Source organism: Phocoena sinus, chromosome 4 (assembly GCF_008692025.1).
Source record: "Phocoena sinus isolate mPhoSin1 chromosome 4, mPhoSin1.pri, whole genome shotgun sequence".
Classification (NCBI taxonomy): domain Eukaryota; kingdom Metazoa; phylum Chordata; class Mammalia; order Artiodactyla; family Phocoenidae; genus Phocoena; species Phocoena sinus.
Window position 1 is genome coordinate 122,912,197 of NC_045766.1, and position 16,547 is coordinate 122,928,743.

A 16,547-nucleotide genomic window follows, 5' to 3' on the forward strand; every position below is an offset into this window, starting at 1 on the left:
CTACTGCAATAGTCTTGAATAAAGTTTTCCTTCCTTGTTTAAATATGTCTGCTGCAATTATTCTTGACAGTTTGTAAGCAATTTTGTACTCCCCACCTTAAAAAGGAAGTCTTAGGTATCCTGCCACTGGCAACTTCTGGGAAAAGAATGATAAGTTATTGCTGGTCATGATGAGATTCAACCACTAGTTAGCTTTGTCCATTCACTGTACATGCACCTCACATATCACTAAAGGAGACTTTGGCAGGAATTGGAATACAAGTGAAGTTCTACCAACACCTCCTTGCAACCACTAATAAAACTGCTTTATTAAAAGATGAAAAGTTCAGGATAAATGCTGAGGGGAATGGTGTGAACTAGATGTGACCCAGGCAAACTTCCTAGGGTGAGAATGAAATCTTGGGAATGAGGCATTGTCTTTTACTTCCCAATTCTTGCAGAGAGTGAGCAGCTGGCGTAGAGCTCAATCATCCAGCACAAGCTAGAAAAGGCCATTAGGCATCAACAACCATATTGTATTAAGTCCGTTTTCAAAGAGTTCTTCAAATTCTAGTCTTTTTTCTGTGTTGGAGTGGAGGGTGATTGATGAGTGAGTACCAATGAGGCTACCTTTGCAATTTACTATTTCCTCAAACCTCATAACAGACGTGCACTTATTTTTTTTTCTCTTGAAGATTTATCTATATTTCCATGCTGGGAAAGAGAAGAAAGGAGAGAAAACAGGAACCATTTTTTTAGTTCTTTCCCATCATGGAATATATTACTGACAGGTCAAAAGCATAAAAATACAAAATGAAAAAAATGAAAGTGAGTGAAAAGGCTTTATAAAACACTTATTTATGGTATATGTCTTCAAAAATGCTTTGTGGCATCTTCATAAAATGCATAATTCTTACTTCATAGATCAAAGAAAGGAAGTCTGAGTGTTTCTACTCACTCTCATTCTTTCCAGTCTGTTTCCATTCAGTCATGAATCACTGTTAGGTATTTGAAGCTATTTATTTATTTTTTCTTTATTGAAATAGAGTTGATTTACAATGTTTCAGGTATACAGCAAAGTGATTTGATTATACATGTGAATATATATACATGTATATATATATTCTTTTTCAGATTATTTTCCATTATAGGTTATTACAATATATTGAATATAATTCCCTGTGCTATACAGTAGGTCCTTGTTGTTTATATACCTTATATGTAGTAGTGTGTATCTGTTAATCCCAAATTCCTAATTTATCCCTCCTTCCCTTTCCCCTTTTGTAACCATAAGTTTGTTTTCTATGTCTGCGAGTCTATTTCTCTTTCGAAAATAAGTTCATTTCTATATTTTTTTTTTAGATTCCACATATAAGTGATATTATATGATATTTACCTTTCTCTGTCAGACTTACTTCACTTAGTATGATAATCTCTAGGTCTATCCGTGTTACTACAAATGACATTACTTTTTCATTCCTTTTTATGGCTGAGTAAATATCCCATTGTATATACATACCACATCTTCTTAATCCATCCGTCAAAGGACTTTTAGGTTATTGAAGCTCTTTTTTTAAGTTACTTTATGTCAAGTTTCCCCTTAATTACTAATAAAATCATAAAAAAGAATCCTATTCTATGTAATTAGCAGAAGTTTTGGAGCTGTAGTATTATTTCCTAGGTATTTGTGAATATATTGCCTGTGAAACTGCAGGGATTGGTTCAGTGGCATTTTGTAGGCAATATCTTTTATCTTGTTCTTGGAATACAGTTACAGAGTTTTCTGATCTATTCCAACTGGACAAAGCAGTAGTTTCTGAAATTATCAGTGAGCTTGGAGTTTGAGTCAGTTTTGCCTGTGTGTGTGTGTATTGGGGGTGGGGGTCGGAGTGGGAGCTAAAAGTGTATATAGCAAATTGCTTGGTTTGTTTTTTTTTCTTTAAACTCTGAGGTCAGTCAACCTACTAACTAGATTCAAATCCTGCATCAGCCACTTATTAGCTTTCACCATTGAACAATTTAAAATGTTATTTAACAACAAGAACTTTCATTCAGTGTTAGTGGGAATGCAAAATTGTAAGGCTACTTTGGAAGATGGTTTGGCAGTTTCTGACAAAGCCATGTATTCTCTTATCATATTATCCAGCAATCAGACTCCTTGGTATTTACCTACCCAAATGAATTGAAAATGTCCACATAAAAACCTAAACATGGATATTTATAGCAGCTTTATGCATAATTGTCAAAACTTGGAAGCAACCAAGATGTCCTTCAGTAGGTGGGTGGACCGATACTCTGTAGTACATTCAGACAACAGAATTTTATGCAGTGATGAAAAGAAATGAGCTATCAAGCCATGAAAAGACTTGGAGGAGACTTAAATAAATTTTACTAACTGAAAGAACCAGTCTGAAAAGGCCACATACTATATGATTCTAATTATATGACATTCTAAAAAGGCAAAACTATGGAGGAGGCAAAAAGATGAATGTTTGATAGGGATTAGAGGAGAGGGAGGGATGGATAGGCAGAACAGAGGATTTTTAGTGTAGTGAAACTATTCTATATGATACTTCAATGGTGTGTACATGTCCTGATACATCTGTCAAAAACCTTAGAATGTACAACACCAAAGGTAAACCCAAATGTAAACTATGGGCACTGGGTGGTGATGTGCCAATGTAAGTTTATTTTTTTTGTACAAAATATACCACTCGGATGGAAAACACTGATAGTTAGGGAGGTTGTGTTGGGGGTCGACTGGGTATATAGGAACTGTCCATATTCCCTGCCAAATTTTTCTGTGAATCTAAAATTATTAATTTTTAAAAAGTTACTTAACTTTTCATTAAGTGGGAAATGTGGGTAATAATCATATTTATTTCATAAAGTAAGGCTAAATAAGTTAGTAGGCATCATTTGCTAAGAACAATACATGTCATATAAGGAGTACCCATACGTTAGCTGTTATTAAAAGTACTGTATCATTAAGATTTACTGTTACTAAGTGTTTTTTTTTTTTTTTCATTTCTATGATCTTAATGGTTAGAAACATCCACAATTAGCCTATGAGGCTGACTGAACAGAGATCCTTATGGCCTCTTTACATCAGGAAACAAGGGACAGTAAATAAATTCTGTAGGATCATAGGGTCAGAACTGTCTCCTAGAACAAAAATCCATTTTTCTGTACAGACTTTGTCTAAGGACACCTTTACACTTTCAAAATTACAAACAAATAATCATATGATATCACTTATATGTGGAATCTTAAAAAGTTTACAAATGAACTTATCTACAAAACAGAAGTACAGTTACAGATATAGAAAACAAACTTATAGCTACCAGGGGTTAAAGGGGAGGGAGGGATAAACTGGGAGATTGGGATTGACATATACACACTACTATAGTATATAAAATAGAAGTCTAATAAGGAGTTACTGTATAGCACAGGGAACTCTACTCAATACTCGTAATGACCTATATGGGAAAAGAATCTAAAAAGACTGGATATATGTATATGTATAACTGATTCACTTTGCTGTACACCTGAAACTAACACAACATTGTAAATCAACTATACTCCAATATTTTTTTAAAAAAAATTACAAGCAGCTCTCACTTTGAACAGTACAGTGTGCATAGAAAACTCATGAATATCAGAACCGTACAAGCTAGAAATGCCCGTATTGAGGAACCCAAAGAGCTTTTGCTTATATAGCTTATATCTCTGGATGTTTGCTGTGTTGGATGTTTGAATGGAGAAAATTTTAAAACCTAAGACATGTAAGCTCACAATCCATTAGCCTTCAAATAGATGACATCATCATGCCATGAGTCTCAAGAAAAATACATTGCATGTTCCTGAGAGATTGAGAATGGAAAAGGCAAATAATATCTTAGTATTATTATGAAAATACATAAGCTTGACCTCTTAGATGCAAACGCAAGGGTCTTGGAACAGTTGGGGTCCCCAGACCACACTTTGAGAACATCTGCAGTGCACCATGTGCCATGAGGTCACTTCATGCGTGGTTGCCCCAGTCCTACTCTGCTGCCTCACAGTCTCCCTGTTCTTTAGCTGTCCCTTTCCCACTTTCTCCCAGTCATCTCTCAGCTTGATCATCAATCTCACACTAGACAGCTTCTGCATCTCTGTCTCCTCCAGGTCCTTTGATACGTTTCCTGCAGGCCTATCCTCCCTTGGATTTAAATGGGAGAGACCAGGCCATAGAATTTAAAAGTTTTCAGCCCACACCAAACTCCCAGTTCAATTGAATTACAGCAAAGCCTGAAATGAGGAGCCACTCGGGTCTCAGCTAAAGGCAGAGTCAGAGAACCCTGAGCTGTGAGTAGGCTTCAGAAGCCACAGAGGTGGCTCAGGCCAGGCTGGAGGATGAGGTTGGCTGCTTTCATGTGACCAAGTGAGAGGAGGCCACCGAGCAGGGTGTAGAGATGAGCAGGGCAGGACAGTGTATGAGCCAGCTGAGACCCATCCAGGGGCTTCATGAATAATCAACAATGTGGAGAAACATGGGTTGGCTACTTAATGTAGTTTATACAATGTAATTTCCTTTGTTTTTAGAACATCATGAATGTCGATGAAATGCCCTTTCATTTCACATTTAAGTTATAAAATGTCACCACCATTTCCAGTTTATTAGATGATGTGTTTCTTTAAAACTTGGTTTCACAAATACCATGCACTGTGGTTGCATAAGGTCAGAATTATTTTCTGCTTGTTTATATGCAGTTTGACAAACTAAATCAATTTTTGGTCTTTAGGAGAATAGAGCCACAGCCTAATAGGTTAGACTTTCTGTACCTAACATTTCTTCATAACAGATCTTTATACTGAGGGATGTGATATGTATTAAATATCTTCCCATTATACGCTTTCACACACAAGTTGGCATAACATATGCTGATTAATTACTAGACATCCTTCCCTAGAATTCTGCATTACCCACAAATGTTTATTGAACTCTAATTATGCACAGATCACTGGACTGGTTGTTAGGTATAAAAAATAGCTATAAAATATAGCCTAAGGGGGAAGCAGCCGCAAGGCACAGGGATATTAGCTCGGGGCTTTGGGACAGCCTGGAGGGGTGGGATGGGGAGAGTGGGAGGGAGGGAGACGCAAGAGGGAAGACACATGGGAGCATATGTATATGTATAGCTGATTCACTTTGTTGTAGGGCAGAAACTAACACACCATTGTAAAGCAATTATACCCCAATAAAGATGTTAAAAAATATATATATATAGCCTATTGTTCTAGATGAGAAAACACATATGCATTCATAAACATATGTGGGTGGATACAGAGTAGTTATAGTGATATAAGGTAAATGCTAAATGTCAGATGCTATAGACCAGAAATACAGGAGGCTAGAGGAGGGACCTATGGTTGAAATCTGCTTTTTTCAGCTCAGTTTTCCTTTGGGAATGTACCTCTTTCTCCCTTAGACCCAGTGATTAAATAAGAGCACAAAGAGCTCCGAAGTCCAGGGTGTGCATGTGGCTCCTGCCTGGTTAAGTACCATATCCTTCTCTTAGTCACACTACCTCAAGAGGCACCAATGAAAATCTGTTTCCTGATTTACTAGAACAATGTAGATGGAACTATTTTTGTGTGGGTTATAGGCTGGTAGGATGAAATTAGGGAGGTCTTTGTGCCCACTGTTGCTACTCAGTTAAGAAAAGCCTTCTGAGAATAAAGTTAAGACTAAAGAAAGCAGGGTTGAAATGTTGAGAGAGGTATTCCTGCATCCAGCTATGCCTAGAGTCTCTTTCACTACTGGACTTCTCCAGGGATGTTCGCTGATAAATCCCTTTTACCCTTAAAGCTGTTTGAATTGGATGTATGACACAAGCCACTCAAAGAGCACTGATGCACACAGGAGAAATAGTCACTTGAGGACTGAAATAGTCCAAGACGGTTTCTTGGAATGATTTGAACAGAATTCCAAGTGCTGTTTAAGATGTAATTGAGAGAAAAAGATTAAAAAGTACATTCAAGATGGCAAATGCAAAGGCAAAAATCCGTAGTGGGAAGTTTTAAGTCCAAGTTGGGGTATATGAGGCCTCATATAGGAAAAATAGATGTAGTTTTACAAAGGGAAAGGACTTGATTTAGCAGAGGTGGCAGTTGGTAAATGGCTTTAGGGGGACTCACAGTCAAACAATGGAATACACAACTGAAATTAATGAAAGAAGCCTAAAATGGATGAGATATATATATATATATATATATATATATATATATATATATATACATATTATATATATGAAGACGGGGTTTTTGTCCTGACACTGGACCTATAAAATTGTACCAGTGATATCATTACCACTTATAGGCAATTGCCCAAATCCCCCTCCTGACATTATTGTTTTTGTTTCATACTTATTTTAGCAAAGTAACACATTCACGTGCATTAAAAAAAAAAATTAAATATTACTAGGCTTATAGTAAAAATGTTTCTTTTTCTATATGTTCTGCTTTTGCTTCTCTCCACCCCAGGCTTCTAGTAGTAGTAAAAAAAATACTTTCAAATATTTCAGCTCTTTTTTCAGATATTAGGTCCACATTTCTGAATAATATGTTTCTGGTGTCTCATCTTAAATTATCAGTTTCAGATATCTGTTGTCCTCCTGTCAAGTTATTTGAGGATAGCTCCTTACCACTTACCTTCATCCAAAATTCAGATAGAATTTCAATTTTGTATCAAATTATGAGCCAGTATTTCCTTGGACTATGTAAATTGTTAGACAATGTCAATGCTATTCTCCAATGAGTCACATAGGCCTATAATTATGATTCATTTTTTCTAATCATATAGGTTTCACTTATCTGTTCCATCAAATCTGTCAAACACTTTTTAGGAATATTATTTTCCAAATGCTCAAATATATCAGATAACTTTTCAATTTCAATTTTCTTTCTTGATCATTCTAGAGCCCTCTATCTTTTCTTTTCAATCTCAACTTCAAGCTCCCTGTCTTCCATCCTGTTTTCAAGCTACCTGATGCCCACAAGTGTTGAACCTTTTTGGGCTTTGATAGGATCAGTTCACTCTTAAGTTGTCATTTCCGTTTCTTTAAGTCAGCTGACTTCCAAAAAACATGTTGAAATCCCATTAGGATTTGTATATATTGACTTTCACTTTTTGAAAACTTCTTTTCTGTATTTCAGTACTGAATAGGAAAGGAGATCACGACATGTGGTCAAGCTACCTTGATTATCTGGAAATTCCCCCCTTCACTTTCATCTCCTTTGTTCCTGCCACTGTATCTCTGAATTTTATATTCCATATTCCCTTTGTAATATGAAAAGATTTTTTTTCAAAGACTCTTTGAAACATTTTTTTAAAAGGTTCTTTTTTCTTACACAGTCATTTCTTAGTATTTAGTATTATCCCCAAATGGACTCATTTTTGCCCCTTAAATTCACCACTTACAATCCCCAGAGTCCTGCATTTCCTAAATTTTTATTAAGGATTATAAATAACTCAGAAATGATTTTCAAGTCCCCAAGATTCTACTAACAGATTTTAGTAATGTCCCTGACTTGTTTTATAGTTACAAATAAGGGTATATCAATCACTTTGAAAACTGATTATAGAATGATGCCTATACTTTAAGAATCTCTTTAAAATCAGTGGCCTACAAATATACACAGGTATCTTAATAAGTTAATTGGCATTTGCTCTTAGGAAACATTCACACCAGAGGACTGCAGCATATTATAACTTTAGCTGTTGCTAGTTTGAAATAGGAAAACTTCAGCAATAATGGCTTCAAAAGCATTTTTTGCAGTCTCCCTGATGGTCTCTACCAAATAGGTTTACTATCAGTCAGGTGGAGATGGCAGCCCCAATTTGATACAATAATAATTGATTTCATCTACAGACCTGCTATGGGCCAGGAATGCAAGTTTTAGCTCAATCTTTCCATAATCCTTCCATTTGCTTCCCCCTAATAGAAGCAAAAACAAAAGAAAGAAACAACAACAAAACCCCCATATCTAATTTAAATAGGAGAAAAGTTTATAGATGTGTAGCTTAGTTTTAATTGCTAATGGTTTTTATTCTTTATTAATAATATAGCTCACAGTAATTTCCTCTTAACAAGTATGTTTTTCACTTTCTAAAATTTTGAAGTCATTCAAGTGCTTTTACACAAATTCTAGCTGGCCAAGTTCATTGTGTAACTCAGCAGGACCCCATTAGGCCTTCCCAGAACAGACCACCCCCCTCATCCCCTGTCATGTCCTCCACTTGCCTCTTGTTTGTAGAAAAACTTTACTCTCCCAGGCCTCCCCTGAGTCACAAATGATTGGAAGAATGTGAACAGGTAGTAACAAAAGATAGCATTTGGGCCAGAAGAACTGGTAAAAATTTAAACAATAGATCAGCCATATAGTAGAATCACAGACACTTTTATCCTTTCTGAAGGACATAGATAACAGGCATGTGTATGAAATACATTTCAGAGTTGTTTTACAGATACTAAAACCCCTATCAGATGGGAGAAGCAACTAAATGCTGACCACGTACACATAACCCCCAGACCAGCTGAAGCCTGAGGATTGGTGTTGTTAACTCCTATGACTTCACCCAGGCAAAGAGTCATGCTCAAGCTGATCACACACCCTGTGACCTTCTCCTTTACCTTGCTTTTAAAAACCCTTTCCTGAAATCTGTCTAGGGCTCTGGGTCTTCTGAGCACTAGCTGCCCATTCTTTTTGCTTGGCCTTGCAATAAACACTGCACTTTTCTTCACCACAACCTCATGTCAGTAGGTTGGCTTTACTGCTGAGTGGGTGACCAGACCCAAGTTTGGTGACATTTAGAGCTCTGTTATCAGGGACTGGCAGCATAGAGGGAGAGATACAGTCAATACTCATTATCCATAAATTTTGTATTTGAAAATTTTCATGTTTGCTAAAATTCATATGTAACCTCCAAATCCATATTCCCAGCACTTTCAGAGTCATTCACAGACATGCCCAGGGCAGTAAAAAAAATATCTGAGTTGTCCAGCATGCACCTTCCCAGCTGACGTGGAACAAGGGCACGTGCTGACTTCTCATGCTGTGAACAAGTGTCCTTTTTGAGGTCTAGTTAGTACCACATTTTCTGCATCTTTTGTTTTTTGTGTCATTGAGTTCTCTGTTTCAAATCAGCTCCAAGCTTAGTGATAAAGTGCTAATTTTCCTAAGTGCAAGAAAACTGTGATGTGCGTTCTTGAGAAAATACATGTGTTAGATAGGCTTTATTCAGGCATGAGATATATGGCTGTTGGCCCTGAGTCCAATGTTAATGAATATATAAAATATATTCATTTTATATATATATATATAAAATATATGTCATGCATATATATATTAAATAATATATTTTAAATATATATATAATATATATAATATATATATCATGAATATATATATTAAAGTGTCTTTAAACAGAAACATGCATAAAATAAGGTTGTGTACAAGGTTGATGAAAATGTTGTGACCAGAGTGTCACAGCAACCAAAGTCTGTATTTTCCCTAGAAACAAGGTGCAGTATTTGCCAAACTGGTGTTCATAGTAATCTCATAAAACTTAACTGCCACGGATAAAGAGAATAGTCTGTATTTACATATTACCCCATGGATGCTTACTCTAATTTGAAAATCTTGGGGTAAAAGCTATTGTACAGATTTACCATTTCAAGTCAAGGATGGACAAATAGATTGCCTTCATCTAATATTTTTTTATTATCCTAAGATTCAAAATAACTAACTTAATTGTTCTATTTTTGTTTATATTTGTTCACATTTATGGACTGTAAAAAAACAAGGAATGACTCAAGAATTTTTGTTAAAGTAAAGCTGTATTTTATTCTTATTCATGGTGTTAATGTATATATAATCTTAAAATCATCTTTATTAATTAGCTTTAAAACTCTCTCTTGTTTCCATGGTCCTTGTAAATATAGCAATATTTAAATTCCTAAACCCCAAATACCATGTTGTTTATCTACTTCAATGAAAGATTCTGAGTTACCTGCCTGGTAAAACCAATTGAACCCTTGTAACATTTCTGTCTTTTTCTTGAAAGATTCAAAAATCTTAGTTTTAAGTGTATAGAATACCATATTGAATGCAAAATACATTATTAATTGACCCTAATCCTTCACCAACCTGAATGCATCTATCATAAGTCATCTACAATATCCAAATTATCATTTCAGTTAAAATAAAAGGCTATAACTTAAAGTTTCACATTATTTTGCCAACCTCTGATTTTTTTCTAAGAATTACAGCTGCAGCATAAAGAACTGCAGGCTAATATATAGATAATAAGCCAGTGATTCAGATAACCATTGGGAATTTTTTATATTTAACTTTAAATATTTATGTACCTCAACATATTCAAGTCAGAGTCTCTTTTTATAAAAAAAAAGAAAAAAGCAAAAAACAACTTTACAGACAAATATTGATTAAATGACTCTTGCAAACTACCCAGGTCTTGGAAAGCTAACCTCTCAGGTCCATTGTCTATAATTAAGATAAGACTGACCGTATCTTGCCTCTCCATTTCTATTTTGGTTGCAAAACTTACTCTTCTCCCCTTAAATAAAAATATTCCTAGAAGTGGAAGCAGAAAAATTACTTACTTCCACCACAGTGGAGCTTCTTTTTTAGAGGCTGAAACACCTGCTATGAATACATTATGTAAAGAACATACTAATCATTTAGAATGAAAGTTTGAATATAAATGTCAGACATTACTGAAACCTGTTCATAATGTGCTTATGTATCACTTTCATTGTTCTACTATTTTATTGCTGGGAAAGCAGGCAGGCGTGTGTGTGTGTGTGTGTTTGTGTGTATGTGTGTGTGTGTGTGTGTGTGTGCTTGTGTGTGTGATTAATGACCAAGGATAAAAACTGGTGGTTAACATAGATTACCGAATTTATTTAAATTACCTCAGTTATTTACCTGTGTTAAAACTACAGATCTTCCTCAAGATCTGTAAGTCCCAATAAACCCATCCTAATTTAAAATTATCAGTTAGTTGAAAATGCACTTAATACACCTAACGTACTCCACATCATAGCTTAGCCTAGCCTAACTTAAACATGCTCAGAACACTTAAATTAGCCTACATTGGGCAACATTATCTAACGCAAAGCCTATTTTGTAATAAAGTGTTGAGTATCTCATAATTTATTGAATACTAGACTGAAAGTGAAAAACAGAATTGTTGTCTGGGTACAGAATGGTTGTAAGTCTATTGGTTGTGTACCCTCGTGATCATGGGGCTGAATGTGCGCTGTGGCCCCTGAGCTGTCCAGCATCCTAATCTGGGAAAAGATCAAAATCCAAAATTTGAAGTACAGTGTCTACTGAATGCATATTCCTTTTGCACCATCATAAACTTAAAAAAAAAAAAAAGTAAATTGAATTATAGTTAAGTTTGGAGCAGTCCTTGTTTGACAACAATTCCACAAAAATGAAGCAAAAATGTTTCCAATCTTTGTGTTTCTGCTGGATTATATTTGCTTTGAAGTATCTGCATTTACACACCAATACTCTTTAAATTGCCTTTTCTTCTTACAACAGGAGGCTGAGAGTGCTCTACGTACTTTAAGGATATGCAGATGTATTCCATAAACTTCAACTAAAATAAAAAGGTGAACTGGAAAGAAATAAAGTATAGAGAAAGTGAAATTTGACATGCTGCCAAAAGCTTGTTAATTACTTATTTTATTTCAGTTGTGATCATGAGGTTTCCAGCAGCTTATTCATCCTAACCAGCTCTTGACAATTGATATTCATATATGCCCTGGTCCTTCTTATCCTCTTTATCTTCTCATTTTTTAAAAGTCAAACACACTTGAGAGTGTGTGTGTATATATATATATATATATATATATATGTGTGTGTGTGTGTGTGTGTATACACACATATATATATATATATTTTTATATACTTATAGCACCATTGTTAGCAATCATTGGAGATAGGATCCCATTTTGATCCTTGCTGAAATCCTTGAAATGCTCTTTTCCCTTGGCTTTTATGACAACACATTTCTTCTGGTTTCCCTGCCACTTCTCCACCTTCCCTTATCCAGTCTCATTCATCTCTATGTTGACATCAACTATTTATGTTCTTATTAAAGCTTGGCTTAATTTAGTAATTAAATACTATTTCAAAACAATTTTCCCACATTGACTGTCTCCTCTTGCTCTACACCTGACTTCCAGCACTGACTTCTCTTTGAATATCCATACTCACATGTTCAAATGCTTATGTTTTTTTCCAAAGCCACCTTGAATTAACCTCTCATAAAATTGACCTAAGAAGCCTCATTTACAGGTTTTCATAGCCCAGATTTTAGGCAAATTGGAAACTATTTCTGAACATATCATTATCTAGAAATAATTCTCTTTAACAGACCAGGAACTGTTAAACCTAACCAAAATTTATCAATTTCTCTTTTTTTGTGTGTGTCTGATGATAGCTGAAGTTACAAATGGTAAGTCAGAAGCTGCGAGTTGATTTCTAGATTCAAAAATTGCCAAGTCATCTTTAATAAGTTATTTGGCCGAAATTAGCACTCTGAACATACACATTTTTAAAAAAAAATATTTTTGACTACCTCATATTAATAAAACAAAGTGAGAACAAACTGTAGTTCTATGACAATATAATTGTTAAGCTAAAGACTGAAAATCACAAACCTTTTGTAATCTCTCTTTTTATATCGTTACTGTCTTGTTAGTTTTGGCTGGTTGTTATAACATAGCACTGTAGACTGAGTGGATTTATAAATAACAGACATTTACTTCCTATAGTTCTGGAGGCTGGAAGTCCCAGATCAGAGTGCCAGCTTGGTCAAGTTCTGGTGAGATCCCTCCTTCTTGCAAGTTGCAGACTATTACCTTCCAGTTGTATCCTCAAATGATGGAAAGAGGGTGAGAGAGAGCTCTCTGGAGTCCCTTTTATAAGGGTATTAATTCCATTTGCACCTAGTTACCTCTGCCAGACCCTGACTCCTAATACAACCACAGTGGAGGTCAGGATTTCAAAAGATGAATTTTGGGAGGACATATCAGTCTTTTGCAGTTACAACTCGTAATATTTCAAACTTGTCTATGTGAACTCTATTCAAATTTTCATCATTCATCAACAGGGTAAGTGATAAAATTAAGCAACTGAAGTTACATATCACATGGTATTGGCATTTGTCTTCAGAAAACAATTTTCTGTAAAATAAGATCTTTGCAATGTAATAAATATTTCACAGGAATTTAATAAAATTTCTAAATTCCAATAATTATTTTAAATATTCTTGTTAAGAGAAATTTAAGTGAAAAAGAGAATAGATTTTTGTTTTTATTCAGCATGTATAGTTTCAGTGTTTTTTTTTAACCCTACATCTTTTTTCTATATTGTTTCTACTTGCTAGAGATATATGTAATCTGCACTCATCATAAAAGAACATATTTATGTTATTTGTATTTAGAAAATAAGTATTTTCCAATATACCAAGGTACAAAATAATTGAGTACAACTTTCAACTAGATCATAGTTTTCTTCAAACCTATAGGAAAATTATTGTAGCATAATGAAAGTGTTGCTGACTCTGCCTTTTAATTATATGATCATTCTATTATTTATTATTAGTAAGTAGAAGAAAATCAGTTCAATTAAGAAGTGTAGATATTTTTTTCTATTTCCCTGTCTGAGAAATTGAGAAATTACAAGACATAAAAGACTAAAGGATAAGAGCATAATTCATGGTGACAGAGTCAGTCCTTTGCTTTGAATGTCAACTCCTCCACTTGATCATGGAAAAATCCCTTCCCCATTCTAAATGTTAGTTTCTCGATCTGTAAACCGGAAATGAGTATAATGTTGTCATTGAACTACTGAGAGTTTAATGTGATAATCCATTAAAAATACCTGGTACTCATTAATTTTTTAAAAGGTAGCATATTATAAAAATGAATAAAATTTTTTACTTCTTTAAATACTTGCTGAAAGATAGAGTGTAAATAAGGATATTGAACCAATGAAAATCTGCTTCATAAAGGTGAGATGGGCATTTCCAGTGTTGAATCCCTTCCTAGCCCTCAAATTTCCATAGGCATGCTTAAGCCACCCCTAATCAATATTTAATCTAACTATAATTTACATAAGAATTTATATAAATGATATACACCATATACACTTCTAGATGGACAGCTATATTATCTATCATAAGTTTTAATATTTACGAAGAGTTTAATTTTCAGCATAAAGTAGATATTGGACTTTTAAGATAAAGCTGTTACATCACTCCCTAAACATTTTCAATGGGATCAAAATACTATAATAATTTGACATCCATTAGTATCCATTAAAAAATACATATAAACATTGTTTATATTTGAGTTAGAAATTTTATGTTTTTCTTTTTTCTCCTCAAACCAACTCCATTCAACTCCTTAAATTTAACTTTTTTCATAATGTGATATATTTTATGCTAATATTTTTATTGATTTAACTTATTTTGTGGCCATAAGTCTCTCTAAACATTGAAAAATTCTTTCAGGAGTAAAATATTATTATCGTTATTATTAGTACCTACAAATTATTATAGTAAGTATTAGTACCTAATTGATATAGATAATATAAATTTAGTACATATTTTCATAAACAACTTCAAGTGATTTTTACAGAAAGCAAATCTCTTTATGAAGCATACTAAAATGTACAATATTTACTATATTGAATCTAATATCTATAAATAATTTATTGTTATAATGAGACAAAGTTTATCATAAATTCTATTCTTATTATTTTTTAGTTCATCTTTGTACATATAGGTATTGAAATACCTTGCTCACACAAGTAGATGGGAATAAGTTATTCTAGCAATGTCATTGAATTATTTTAACTCTTGTTAGGATGTATGCAAAAGTCTTGCTCTAATCCTTCAACAAGTATCCTTCTTAAATGACCTGTCAGCTTGCAAATTCAAGTAAGTAGTCCAATTTTGCTGAAAACAGATAGTTGAAAGCCACTAGTCTTTCAAATTTATTTTCACCTTGTCATCAGAATTTTTTGTTTTCTCAAAACCAATAATATATTTTGATTGATCCCTCTAATGAGGCCTTGTAGATTTGTGATATTCTGGAACAATCAGCACTGTAAGTTTAGCACTGGGTGAGAGATTTTTTATTTTTACAAGTTGGAGTTTATTATATGTGGTAGAAAATTAGGACCCAAAGCTCCATCAAAGTCTCTCATGAAAGATTCAATATAAAAGATGTAACTCTTTCCTTTGGAGATTAATTCCCTTACACTATCTGTACTCATAGACACTTGAATGTCTCCAGAAAACTCAGTAGCACCCAAAAGCCAGGTGCCAGATGACTGATCTGAGGAACAGTAAGCTAGTAAACAGCTTCTCAATGGATCTCTTGGCTGCTTCTACCAGATTTCCATTCCTAGGCTCCTTTTTAAGTAGAAATTCCAGAGATTCACTGGGGAACTTAAAAAAAAAAAAAAAAAAAGAGAGAAGTCTTTAAATGCAGCTGATATATAACACTTTTTAAAAAGCTTATCTAAAATTTGCTAGGGCTGTTCTTTATCAAGGCTGGTTATTCTTTTGGGGACACAGTCTCTTTTGTGTACAGAACAGTTTCTTATTTTAATTGCCTACATAATTTAAAACTTGATGAATTGATTTCATTAGCACATTAAATCGGCATAGCACTTACATTGCCCATTTCTCTTAACACAAACTAAAGTAAAAAAATGTCCTCTGTTGTTTGAGATTTTGTTTGGGTAGATTGGGTTCTGACTGATTGCCTGCTCTTCATTACCTCATCACAAGTTGCATTGATTAAGATTAAAGTAGCTACACTTCTTACATCTTCTCAACATCTCATCTAAAGCTTATTATAAACTTTTATTCATTTTAGAAATTGTGCATTATACATACTTGGAGATATTTTCCAAAAATTCTTTCAGCCTGTAATGTATTCACAAGCTCATGATTTTTACCTTGCCCATCCTAACACCTTTCATCTAGAGTAATTTTTAAACATCAGCTGTGTTTTTTAGCACCAAGTGATAGTTTCAAAGAGCTGATGAAAGCAAAGATCCAAGGTCCATTTCTAACATAAAGAGGTACATTCCGTGTCCCATGATCTGTACTGCACTTGTAGGCAGATTAGGTCTCCATTTAAATGGGTATCTTTCAAAAGAGGCAGGTAATAAGTGAATTACCATTGTCCAAGACCTTCTCTTAAAATTAAAGTTAAGAGAAGCCTTCCTTACTGATTTGGGGGACTAGATTCTGATGCTTTGCATATACATTGTGCTTTAAATATCTAAGGGATTGTGATTTTTATTATTGTTATTGAAAAGAAAAGGAGAAACTTTAGTGATCATATATTTATCTTAAAATTGCGATATATTTATCATGAAAAATGCAGGCCATGATATCACATATTAAAGAAAACACATAAGTCAGTGGCAATCTGAATATTTTCAGTTTTCAAGTATACTGTGAACTA